The 13439-nt window shown below is 42.1% G+C and overlaps 1 protein-coding gene across 5 annotated transcripts in view; it reads left to right on the plus strand.

Moving 5' to 3' along the window:
* FAM110B (family with sequence similarity 110 member B) overlaps positions 1 to 13439 on the plus strand; it is a 148071-nt gene that overhangs the window by 69084 nt on the left and 65548 nt on the right. For 3 of the 5 annotated variants that reach the window (XM_045861519.1, XM_045861518.1, XM_045861521.1), the window contains one exon: positions 12053 to 12137. The exons of 1 other annotated variant lie outside the window; for it this stretch is intronic. The gene's annotated coding sequence lies outside the window, so the exon portion shown is untranslated. Of the gene's footprint in view, positions 1 to 6902; positions 7053 to 12052; positions 12138 to 13439 lie in introns of those variants that run through there. One more of the 5 variants, XM_045861520.1, reaches the window with a different exon arrangement.

The following is a 13439-nucleotide window of genomic DNA, read 5'->3' on the forward strand; positions in this document are numbered from 1 at the left end:
CCCCATTTGATGTGAAAAGTCTGAGGTGAAGATACAGTTAATGAAGAAAAATGCACATGTCCACATAGAGAAGACATCAGCAGGTCTTTCTAAAACAAATTGTGGTCTTCGTTCCTCTGCTTCTTCCCACGATGAGGGGCCAAAGCTGCCCCTGTTGGGGCTCTGCCACCTTCCAACCTCATATCTTGCCATGTGTCCCAGGATCTGAGTCCCTAATGTCTTTGTCAATGGCCAAGAGTGGTGAACACACCAGAACAGTGAAGACAGAATTCAGTGTTTGAAGAAAACGTCTGCCACCAGTGCTGGGACAGAGTCTCAGTATCACTCTAGTTTGGTGGCTCCCTGTTCCGTAGCCCCTCCCCGCACAGCAGGCTCCCTGGTGCTCCTGCCTCCTGCCCTGCTTGCTCGTCACGGCAGGGGCTATAACTGAACACATGATCACTCCATAGGAGCTTCACATATATTTCTTGAATTAACAAAACAGCATCACCTTAGTATTTTAGGTTCTCAACCCTCTCTCCTTTGCCTTACACTTCCATTTCTCAATTCCAAATGTGAAGGATTAATCTTAGTTATTTAAAATCATTCCCATTAAGGTATGTCTTAAACCACCACAGTGGCTCCATTGTTGTTGTTAAAGATGGTTTCTTAGCAACATTAGTTTTTAATTGCCACAATGCCCGTTCATGCAGGGTGCTCAGCTGTCCACATGCCATTTAGACATGTATGTTCTGATACCAATAGGTACTTACACCTGATGAAATGTCCATGTGCATCCTACCTCAGCAGCTCATGAATGAACCCATGTATGACTTAAGGAAGGTGGGAGTTTTTATTTCTAGAGATTAGAAGTCATTTCATCATGTAATGCTTAAATTTGTGCGGAGTGAGAAATTTGTAAAAATTCTCTGTAATTGACTATTTGACACTGTAATTAAGAAACAGGCACGTGGGTAAAAATGTGCTGCTCTAGAAGGCAGGGGAGTCAAAAAGATGCTTTCCTAAGAATAATGTGATTCCGAGGTACAACCCTGAAATGCAGAATGTAACCATTGTACTGAAGGTCTTTCTAAATGGGATTCATTAGGTACATGTGTGCTTTCTGCATCAAAGTTTCAAGACTTTCTTATGTTACCCTAACCATTTAGTTTTCTTAGCTTTGTGGGGAAAATGCCTTTTTGTAGAACTACCATATTCCAGCTCTTTTCTTAATCCCGCCCACCTGCACAGAAGCACCTCCATGGGTTCTTCTTGATTTGGGCCACTTTCCATTGGACGTGCTGGTTACCATTCCTTAGCAGGCTGGAGAGCTCACCCCCAGCTCGGGAGACTCACGTACTTACAAAAAACTAGCTTCGGATAAGTAGGGGTCATGCTTTTGAGCAGGAGGACAGGGGCTGGCTGGGTGGTTTGGGGACATGAGAAGGTTTGGGGCCAGGCAGACTTAGGTGTTCTGCTGCCTTTGTAGGCACAGAGTACTCTCACCCTCTGGGGCCGGGCTGCTGCATGTTAGGGTATGTGAAAGGCATGAAACATAGCAGATGTAAACTTTGTCTGGATAAATCTTTTTGAAGGTTAGTGCCATACCTAGGAAATTCTTTTTTTTGTCTTCTTGTACCCTGTGACTTCTTGCTTTGAGATCTGACAAAAGCAGTTACATTCTTGGTTAAATATGGAGGCCTGGGCTCATCCCCATGCAGCAATGACCTATGATAAAGCCGTTTCAAAGTCTGAAGTACTGACCTCAGTGGTCCATCCATTGGGCGAGCTTCACTGACAAATGATGAGAGAGGCTAAGCTCACATCCGGCCTCATGGACTTACTATTGGGGGTTACAGCGGGAAAGTGGCCAAAAAGATGGAGAGAGGGGGCCTCTGCGAGATGACCTGTCCAAGTGCTGTGCTTAGCTACCATTCATAAGTTGTCCAGCCATATATGGGTATGTGGGGTCCTGGGGGGCCCCTCCACAAGCACGTGTGGGCTGCACTGGATCTTCAGCCCACAGACAAATACAGGTGTTTGAGGCTGTCTGATGGCCAAGGTGACCAAGGCTCCTGTACCTTAATTTGGTAGCAGCAGCCAGCCATTTGAAGCAAGCCTCCATGACCAAGAGTCTCCCAAGGTAGCCTCCCCTCAAATTCAAAACTCCCTCATTGTCTCATTGTTTCCTATCCTTCCATATTTCTTTACCAGAACTATAAAATATGAATCTCCGGAAAAAAATAAAAGAGGAAAAAAGGTGATGGTGTCGGCAAGGCTTTGAGGAGACACTACAAGATGCCCGGCTGGACTGTAAACCGGACCCCACTGAGAAGACTCCTGTGGTGTGCTTATGTAGCCTGGCACGCCGTTGTCCAAACACTCATGTGTCTCAGCAGGAGGCTCCCCAGGAGGCCTCTCACACTGCTGTGCAAAGGAACCTCTGAGGCCCTATTCAGGCAGGGAGTCTCTTCATGGTAAACAGGGTGGGATGCTAAGAATCTGAAAGAAGAGGGAGCTGAGGGCTTCTCCGTGGCCTTTGGAGCTGCTGGAGTAATTTCCAGCAGCCTGCTACAGTGTTTCCCAGCCCAACCACGTTACAACTGCATTGAGCACCATATGCCACATTCCTTAAAAAAAAAAAAGCCAATGTGTGGGTGTTCCGAAAAGAGAAGGAAGGGGGCACCCAGTTACCCATATGCTTGCCCAGCAGTAGTCCTACTCCTGGCAGCCAGAGACTTGGACGGCTTAGGCTTTCATTCCTTCCCTTGGAGTTGGGGTGGGCCCTGTGCTCAAGCCCCTCACATGGACTCTGGGGAGCTGCTTGTGAACAACTCTGCCCAGTTCCACATGCAGTGAGTTTGTGCTGTGGCCTAAAATACCACAGTGGGAGCTGCCTGTTTCATCACTCACTGGCCCACCTCTCTATGTGGACCATCCAGAACTGCCGGCCCCTCCCCTCTCCTGGCAGAGCCTGGTTGTGGAGTTGGGCTGAGTGTCTCACAGCCCAAGAGTACAAATGTCAGCCTGGTGGCCCAGCTTGTGATCAGGCCTCCCCATGCCCATGTCCCTGTTCCTCAGGGCAGAAGCACCTGCCCTGAGGTCCCTTCCAGTGAGGTGGAGTTTCACAAACAGTTGAAACTGAGACACTTCTGGTCAGAATTTTCTGACAAGTCCAAAATTATGTGGGAGCCATGGATCATTTTTCAGTGTGTGAACCCAATTTCCTTTCTAAGGGGAGAAAGTTGTAACAGAGTTCTATATGGAGATTCTCCATACATGAACTTTCCTCTCTTCCTTCTCCAAGGTTAGAAAACAAAAACAGAACTTGAAGAAGCCCCTTCAGTGACATAAACCATATCTGCGGCGACTGTCTGGCCCTGCTTGTCCAGGGTAGCAAATGTGAAATGTACATGGTTTTTATTCTTTGTGCAATGAAGGGTAAGTGAGGGTTTTGATTTGGAAGATAATGGAACCTATTACTAGAAAGAACTGGGAGGCATAAATGGTCAGCCAGATTTCCAGAGGGCTTTGACCTAATCCTTTTCCTCCTGAGAGCTGTCTGAAGCTGTCTGTGCAGCATGCTGTGGCTTCTGGCTCCCTGGGCTCTCCGGGACCTCGGCAGCACGCTTGGCCCTCACCCACTCTCCAGCCAGAGCCTCCTTCAGCCACAGACCCAACTCTCCACCCCCACTTGCTTTCACAGCAGCCTGCACTTCCCAGCAGTTACTCATCAAAATCACTCAGTTGTTAATGAGTCACTTACTGTTTATCTCCCTAATTTGAATGGAGGCCCCATTGGCCTCCAATCAGACCACTGTCTCGCTACCTTGAGTATTCTCAAAGTCCAGCCCAGTCCTTGCACATAGTAGGTGCCTAAAACTATTTCCTGAGTAAAAGAATGCTTTTTCAGATTTGAGGAGGAGTTGATTGGTGTTCAAAGCTGAAAGTGCTTATTCCTGAGGTTAAAAAATATATAGGCTCTCCTAGTAGACTGGCAGTAAGAAAGATTACCAATTAACTGTTACTCAGTTCCAGACAAATATTGGTTCTAAACATGCTGAAAGATAAGACTTAAGAAAGGACAGTTGCCTTCTTCTCTTAGAATGAGTCTGCCTTGTCTTTGTATAATTAGATACAAAACAGGCATGAGACAAATTAATCAAACAGCTTTTTAAAAGTGCTTTTATTTTGAGCCTGCAGTCTGTTAAATGAAGAGGAAGGCAGAGCTGTCAGCTGTTTCCTAAATAAATGCCTAGAAGTGTTACTAGTCTGCACCCTGGGAGCCTCCAGGGAGCTGTGCCTTAGGCCAAATCACAGAAGCCAATTCCTTTTGGAGTTTTTGTTCCTGATAGTGGCGACTGAGCTTTGATAGTTCACATGGACAATGCTTCCAGGTAGCACACTCAGGTGTTTTTTTGGCAGGTGTGTCTCCATTGTGTTTTGCAAGTTTGTGTTTGTGTCTACATTTGTTCACAGCTTTTCACTCTTGAATTTATGGACCATGAGTTTATTTGCTTTCCCTTGAAGTTCATGAACCACACCATTCTTTCCTCCAGTTTATTTCCCAGTGCATGGTATCCAAAGATTGAAGAAGGAAAAATGCCCCTTAGTCAATATTCCTTTTCCATGGCTACTAATTAATCCCTGGGAGTAGTTGGTTCCTTAGAGCAGATTGTAATGATTGTTGGGGGTGTTAGCATTTTGTAAAGGTTTACAAATAAAAATCAAACAAAATAAGACTACAAAAAGTGAGAAGCATGCATATTATCACTGGATTGAAGCTTGACTGGTAGAACATATCAGTTTCTGGGAATTACGGAAAATAAATTTAACAGATTAACAGATTTGACTAATACCATCCCAGGACTGGTAACTTTGCAGAACATATTTAGAAGAAAGGGAAAATCAATAAATAGAGGCTGCAGAGACAGAAATTGCATTTTTCTGGCTAAACTCTCTCCTCTCTCCTTTTCACATAAATTTGTTATTTTAAATTTAATGTAACATCTTATTACACACTTCCCCTAATTTACCGTATATTCCATGGAAAACACTTTTCAAATGTATATCATTTGATTTATATTTCAAGTCATTAGTGAAATACAGTTATAAGCCCATAATTTCCTGAAGTGCTTTTAACATTGGTTCACATAGAATTAGGTGAACTTAGTGACCATTACATAGCCAAAAAGAAGTTGGTGAGATCATTTTTGTTACCACAGTGGATACCCATGACAGTTCTATATGATTAATCAAGTCTGTCACCAGCTTGTCACTATTAATTACTTCTTTATGGTGTTTCTGATAAAACTGTACAATGGACCAGTATTTAGCATTTCTTTTTTGAGGAGTGTGTTATTGGAGACGGTGGTAGACAATATGGTATGGTGAGAAGATTGCTGCTATTAATAACAGCTTATTTAGAACTCGCTCTGTGCCAGGCCCTGTCCTAAGTGTTTACAGCTCCTTGTCAATAATCCTGCGAGATGTCGCTCATTATTGCCTCTGGGACACAGACAAATCCAATCACTAGTCCCAGATCACACAGGTAGAACATAGCTAATGCAGAATTTAAACCCAGGCTGTTAGAATGTATGTTTTTCATCTGTGCCTCAAACTGCCTCTCATAGGATTTGGCCTCTAGAACTAATTTTACCATTAATTGTGCAGGGGACAAACTTTTATGTTATTGAAAATATATGATGTAAATATGGTGTTGAGAGCATAAAAATTAAAGACTTATGACAAGTCAAGAAGGTCAAGGGACATACAAGCAAGAAGTACACAGATAATTTCCTTAAGAGATAAATTTTAATATACACAATAAAATCTTAAAGTTTTTATTTTTCACCTTCCCCCAAAATTGTAGCCATGAAAGCATCTCAATCTGACCAAATCTCAAGTTGGTCTAATATACTATTAGACTAACTGTATTATCAAGTTCGGTGTGATTGTCATAAATCATAAAAGTTAACAGAAGTTACTTAAAAAGCTGTTGTTTGTATAGATGGTAGATTTCCAGTTTTTCTTAGCTATGAGTTTTACTCAACTCTAGATTGATTCAAAATAGGATAGATTCGAAATAGGATATTTTATTTGATAGCTGGTTATCATTTTAAGCTTAATCTAAACAAATTTAATGTTTATTTAATACTTTATTGAAGATCATACAAAAGCTCCACAATGATTTTAACCCTATAATAATTTTACCTGGATTTAAGAGTAGGCAGATTTTTTAATTTTTGCTTTTACAATGATTTCTGGTATTCCTTTTTCATCTCTTGTAGCTCTGAATGATTATCACTGTCAAGATGTTGATTTTTGAGGCTTTGATTAGCACTTTTCCACTATGCATGGCCATTGACATGGTATTTCAAAGTATATTGGAGACTAATTAGCACTGGAGGACCAATAAGTGGCAAATGGCTGATCAGGGTAAATTAAGTAAGACTCAGACTTTATAGCACTAGCACTAATATCTTCCTGGTATTGATTTGATTATTTACTCTTAGTGCTGGAACCTGTCGTTTAAGTCAGCTGGCAGCACTGTATGCTCAATTTAACCACTCTTTGTTTCTCTATATTGGAGGAAAAACAAGAATGCACTTTAAAAATCACTTACAGTTTATAAGGTGACACATTAATCCTCAAAATGACAGGAAATCAAGATGATTTTGTCTGTGGGGTTTAATTTATTAAAATTTAATTTGCTCATGTGCTTTGCTCCAATAGCTCTGTGCTAGCAAACTAGCTATAATTAGATTAGCAGCCTGCTAAATGCTGGTGACAGCCTGCGCCTCAGAGAGCATGTGCTGGATTCTGCCTGAGCCTCCCCTCATTGGTTGCTAGCATCGCTGCTCACCAGTTTGATAGGTTTCCACCGTACTCTTTATGCATTGGAGACATAGATACAGAGATACTCTACTGTGTTCTGGCAACAGTGGAGGTGCTTAGCTGGCAACGTTAAAGAAGAAGGCACCGAAGAGAAGGCGTTCTTCTTTGTTGTAGAGCATCGGCAGTCACCGACTGCCAGCTGCCACAGGGGATCAGTGAGGAAGTTTCAGTTCATGGTAATTACTCTGAGTCTTTATCTCACAGGAAAAACACGGCCATGCATGAAATGAAGCGTGTTCATCATGTCATCTATTGAATTTGATCTTGCATTTTTGTTAATAGCATGTGTGGTCCAGTGTTCCATACCAAAATATGTTCTCCTGGAGAAGGCTTGGCTGGTAAACAGCTACTCTATTCATGAAGGAATATTGTCTTTACCTGGATTCAAGAGTGCATGTGCTGGGGAGTGATTCTTATTGGTTCTCTTCTGTTTTGGAAAGCCCGATGTTGCATCAATTTCAGTGCCTTTGGAGGGGCGTTTCGGTATCCGATTGACTTTGTATGCATTGAGTCCAGCCTCTCCTGAACAATGAGCAATCAAGGAGAGTTCAGTGAAACATACTTTAATTAGGACGGGCCAGCAACTCTCCTGCTGTCAGTACAGGGTCGCGGGAGAAGCAATGTGCTATTGTTTCTTCAAAGATGAGTGCAGCCTTCATTTTGGATGGTTTTCTTTGTCTCACCTTTTGTAGTTTTCAGTAAGCCTTTTTTAACAAAGAGAATGATAGCATATTTCATGCTGCCAAAAATATTTCTAGGTGTGTATTCAGCTGTGCCAAGGAGAGAATTTTTTTAGTCTGGGCTTTGTTTAACAGGGATGTTGCTTTTGGAGTTGAAATTAATCACAGGAAGGTGGGGTTCTTACCACTTAGACTAATGTTTGACAACAGTTTAAAATTTCTGTTAATGGTTGCCTGGATTATTTTCCAAATCAAACAATAAGTAATTTTAAGTGCTGTAATAAATACGGTACCTTCTAAGGGAAAAACATTTAAGTGGCCAAGACTGAGCTTTATGGAAAGAGCACACTAAGAAGCAAAAACTCACATTGCATTTGTTGGGGTTTCTTTGAGTTCCATTTTATTTCAGAAGTGCCCCTGCTACCATTTAGTCCTCAAAGTTAAGAACTGATGTGCTTGCCATTTCAGACTGTGGAGACCACAGAAACTTGTGTACTGAGTCACCAGTGACACGGCTGGCTGGCTGCCACCATGCGTCTGTTCTTCGTGGAGAGCCCTGCTGATATCTAAAAGCTGTCAGGAATTATTTCCCTGCTCCTGGAAAGCCAAACGTGGCCATTTAAGTACTTTGTTAATGTTACTGCTTTGATTTAAAACCATATACTGGTTTAAGGGGTTCAGTGTATTCTTTGGTAGAGGAAAACTTCAGATTCCTAACTATGCTTCACTGCCCCCTCCCAGATCTCCTCCCGAGTCTGTCCTGAAGCGTAATAAATCATCCAATGTAACATTTCACTCACCTATCAGTTTTAAGGGAAAAAAAGAAGGAATATTATGAACATTTTTCACTTACTGTAATGCAGTATTGTGTGTACAATAAGAAAGTTTGATAGTCATTTATTGCAATACAGGGTCTCTATGGCTTGAAGCAGCCTGCAGCGTTCAGTTTTAAGATTCCATGTGTGCTGAAACGATCATGAGGAGGGGCGCTCAACCAAACACTTACTTCCTCTCTGGAATCCCTTGTAACAGACCAGGAGGTCGAAGAGCAGTGGCGGAAAGCACAGTTTCGACTGTACTGGTGCTGCTCTTCTTCACACACGTAGACCCTGCCCTCCCAGTTCACTTCTCCCCCTCTGCCTGCTGCGGACGTGCACCGCAGCCTTCTCTGTGTCCACTGTTAGGCTCGAACACTTGTTTGGTGAAGAATAAGTTGATGCCATTCCATAATTGTCTCTCCCTCTTCTTCTCTTCATCTCCTGAAACACTAACTACATTACCATGATCTTAGAGAATTTCTAAGAAGTGGGTTACCTTAAAATAAATTATTGTCAAAGGCAAACTTTGTAAACTTTCTGTGAGCATTGCCCTATTAAGCTGTGTGTCACCAGGAGCCATCGGGAGTATTCTCAGTGATGTTGACTCTCAAGGGCTGTGTCTTAAAACTCTTGGTGTCTGGGAGGAACTTTTTCAAAATGTAACATCAGTGTGTACTATGTAATGCACTGTGATATGCACTGAGGGCCTTCCAACATATACTAAAGGGGCATTTTTCTAATAGCACCAAATAAAATGTTTTTATATTTTTGTAATAAAATCTGCACTTTTAACTTTAGCTGAATCACATCTTAACTTTTTTAAACTACATTAAAAAGAGCTGTTAATATTTCTAAGGTAAGAAAATAAGTATGAATTTTTAAGCACTTTGCAATTTTGTTCTCTCCCTCATTGTAATCCCGTAGCTTTTTATTGGTGAGAGAATGACATCTCCCACCCATCAAATAGGTCTGTTAACATGAACTGGACTATAAAATATATAATATTTAAAAATTAAAACAGTATCTATTATAAGTGATACTGTCCAACTTTTTCTCTTAGGGGCTTAAAATCACAGCAGGAAAAATGTCATAAGTGACTTAAAAAGGAAAAGTCACTTCATGTAGAATATGATGTGTGATGTGCCAGAATGCAACTAGGCTGAACAAAGCCTAAAATGTTGTAAAAAGGAGGGAGCAATGGGCAATACCTGCTATTGGCTATAAGAGTATAGGTGGCTGTGATATCAAAAGAACCAAAGGAGATCTGTCTTTAGCAATCAATAAATATTTTTGGATTGACACTCCCAAAGTATCCTGGATTGGAAAAATATTTGAAGAGACATCAGGCCTGTTATCTAAGTGTATTTATTATTTTATTTTATTATTCAATTCTACAACTAGGGGCACCTACTATGTGCTAGGTTCTGTGCTAAGCCTTAGTGAGAGAAAGATGGAAGACACAGCCACCCTGCAAGAAGCAGCCTACCAAAGAAGCATAGCAAACAATAATAATAGGGAATGTAAGAAACGGGACAGAGCACCAAGAAGGGTTGACCAGTTCTCTGGACAGCTGCGGGGAGCAAGAAGGCTTCAGGGGAAGAGAGATAGCAGTGCCTGATCCAGAAAGAACTCTTTCCCACCTACCTTGTACCATATCCACCGTGTTCGTGTTAAATGGGATTCGGTGTGAGCCACAGATCTGTTTCATACTATATGTTGACTTTCAGTTTCACCCTGTTGTCTGATTTTTTATCTGTATTAAATGTTCAAGGTGGGGGTTAGGAGCCCTGAACCCTGTGCAGTAGAAAATTCACATATAACTTTTGACTCCGCCAAAACTTAACTACCCTTAGTACCTATGGGGGATTGCCTCTGGGATTCCCCCGCAGTTACCAACCCGCGGATGCTTAAGTCACCATGTAAAGTGGCCTATGTCAATGGACATAGGCAGCCCTTTGCCTCTGTGGACTCCCAAGTGAGGACAGCAAACAGAACAGGTATTCATTGAAAAAAAAATGTATGTGTATATAACTGGACCTGCACAGTTCAAAACTGCAACCCATGGTCAAGTGTGTAAACTACCTTTTTTTCTTTCTTCTTCTACTGTCTCTTCTTAGAATACACATTCAGTTGTTGCATGGAAATATTTTTATTTATTGTAATAGATTTTTATCACATGAGATTGAAAAAATTTATATGTAGAAATTTATTTTTTCTATTTTATTTTATTTTTTAACTTATTTTATTGTTCAAGTACAGCTGTCTCCATTTTCCCCCCACTACTCCCCCCACTGCAGCCATGTAGAAATTTTAAAATGCATCTAAAGGAATTACAAAATACATTTATTTCTGTTTTACTCTGAAGGAATTCAGTGATGACTTTTGGCACTGTTGGCATTGCCAGGAATTAGTACTTGCTATTAGATGCCTGTTGACTTCTCTTTAACTGACTCTTTTGTTCATTAAAGTCATTTGTTGTGTACATGCTTATTAAAGACAAGCTTGTTCAAAAGTCTGGGCTTTGACAGTAACACTTGCATTTCATCTTATTATGATTAAGGTCTTTTGCTTTTCTTATACATTTAATTGAATTTAGACAGATTTTAAATCTTCCCAAATTGGGAGGGAAAGTCCACTGTCAGGGTCACATAGTTGCATCAGATCTTGCCACCAGGAAAATGTTCCCATGAAAACAGACACTGCATTTTGGATCCTGCAGAACACGCACAGACCCCTCCTGATTCTGTGGTGTTTTGCTCTAGTCGGCTTCCACACTTCCTTGGCCATCCTTCCCCAGGCCCCCTCTCAGAGTTGGAAGAGTTCTTGGAGCTGATTGTCAGAGCCGGAAGCTCTCCCACTCTGTGGCCTCCCTTCTGTTTCCCTCCTGTCTGGCCGCTCCTGCCCCGTCTCCTTTCCTTCCCACCTTTCAGGTCTATATTCTCCCAAGGTTCTATCCTATATCAACTTCCCTCCCATCTGATTTCCATCACCATGGACTTAGCTGTCACTTCTCTGTCAGCTCCCCCGACCTCCTCCAAGGCCTTGGCTGCCCCCTCTGCCTGGAAATTGCTCCCCTCAGTAGACCCTGGCTCACTTCCTCACTGCCTTCAGGATTTTGCTCAAATGTCTCCAACTGCCATCCCAGAGGGACATTCTGAGATACTATCTCTTCTATTTAGTCTTCTCTTGCTGAAATGCAGAATATCAGAGGTCCGAGATTTGGGTCTTAACCACCAGAGCCTAAAACCAAACTTGGTCCCTGAGTGGCCCCCTGGGGATTGTGCACCAAATAGGCTCTGAGGCCCTGGAAACTCGAACACCCTATCTCTCATGCTCTGGGTGGACTCAGACTCAGGTCCAGCAATGAGATGACGTCCCATCAACCTTTATTTAAGTGACTTCTCACAAGTTGATACTTACATTCTTCCTTCTGTATAATTGCTGTCTACGGTTAGATGTCTCCTAATAATGAAATTGAAGTGAGCAAGACACTTGACTTCTAAATGAAGTTTGTAAAAACTAACACATTTTGGTTTATGCACATGTTTGTTATTTATTTTTAAAACTTAATGACAATTTTTAAAAGCATTGTCATTTTCTGTTGCTATATATGTTTGATAGCCTGCCTGTTTTGTCAAATAAAACAGCAATAGCCGTCTGTTCTTTCTCTATTTTTAGATACCTCTTGCTGCAGAGTACTTTCAGAAAGGAAGTCTTCCCTGTGACTTCTGCCTGCCATCCATAAAATACTCATTCCTTTCAAGTAAGTCTATTGTGTTGCTATGATCTATTCTCAGCAGAAGGTATTGATTCTCTCTGAAAACCTGTGTCATTATTACATTAAGACAAAGAGGCCGAGGTTTCAGATAGTTTGCTATCTGGCTAAAAAATAAATAAATAAAAGTCCCTTCCTTTGAGGTCCCTGCCAAGACCAAATAACACAAATGATGGTTCACTTCCCCAAGGGTCTCCACGATGTGTCCTCTACATATTGCTAGTAGTTACAGTTTTTTTAAAGCTGGGTCCCATTTACCAGTAATCAGGTATTGAGCAGTGCATGGATTTGAAGACAACATTAAAAGATGAGTATCTGTACACTCCAGCGAGAGGTATACTGTCTGTGGTTGGGGAATGTGGTGGTGCTTTCTGAAAGGGCAAATGGTGTGGGGCCAGCAGCAGATGCCCTGGGAGTGTGGCGAGGAGATATTTGCAGGATGGCCTCTCAAAGGAGGCCATGTGGAGAGTGTAGAACTAGTGTGCCAGCCGAGGGACAGCCCAAGAGGGCGGAGCAGGTGTTGAGGACAGCCAAGCCAGCAGCCTGGGAATGTGTGTACACGTGGAAGACACTGCTGGGTACTCTGCCCCATGTGCATGCCACTCCCAGCATCGCTGCCTGGTCTCCAAAGCTGATGGAGAGCCTGGAAACATCCCATTACCAGACCATGAAGGAGCTGAGGGAGTGAATGAACTTCAAGATACAGATGTTTCTCCTCTTTACAGAGGGCTTGAGAGTTCAAAATTGCCAAATGAGGAAATTAGGAGTGTTTAGACAATTGAGAGATGGCTCTCTAGCTAATTCATGTCAGCAAACACCTGAAGGGTAGTAAAAAGAACACAAAGTCCTAACCTCTGTGTCTTATTCCCCAGGAGCATGTGCTGTGATTTGACTGACACCCTTCCTGGAGTCTCCTCTCCAGCCTCCATATGCAGCATGCCATTACTTCTATAGTGCACTGTGCATCTTGTAGTTTGTTATTATGGCATTATGCAGGACGTTGTTAGGTAGATATTAGTGCTCTTCAGGAACCTCAGACTCTTAACTAAGGCTGACAACCACAAATCAGCCTGTGACAGCTGAAATTCTACGATCTTTAGAAAGAGACAACAATCTTTGGAAAAAGCCAACAAGATCTCTTAGTGATACACCCTGAAACCCATCACTCTTCTCACTACATTACCTTATTTTCTTATCCCAGATATAAGAAATTCTGATACGAAAGCCTTGGGCCCCTGTTGGCTCTCATCCCCAGGCCTTGTAGAACCCAGGAGGTAGCATTGTACCTGA

The sequence above is a fragment of the Phyllostomus hastatus genome, unplaced genomic scaffold (assembly GCF_019186645.2).
Source record: "Phyllostomus hastatus isolate PE091 unplaced genomic scaffold, TTU_PhHast_1.1 phas_scaffold_21, whole genome shotgun sequence".
In the NCBI taxonomy this organism is placed as follows: Eukaryota; Metazoa; Chordata; class Mammalia; order Chiroptera; family Phyllostomidae; genus Phyllostomus; species Phyllostomus hastatus.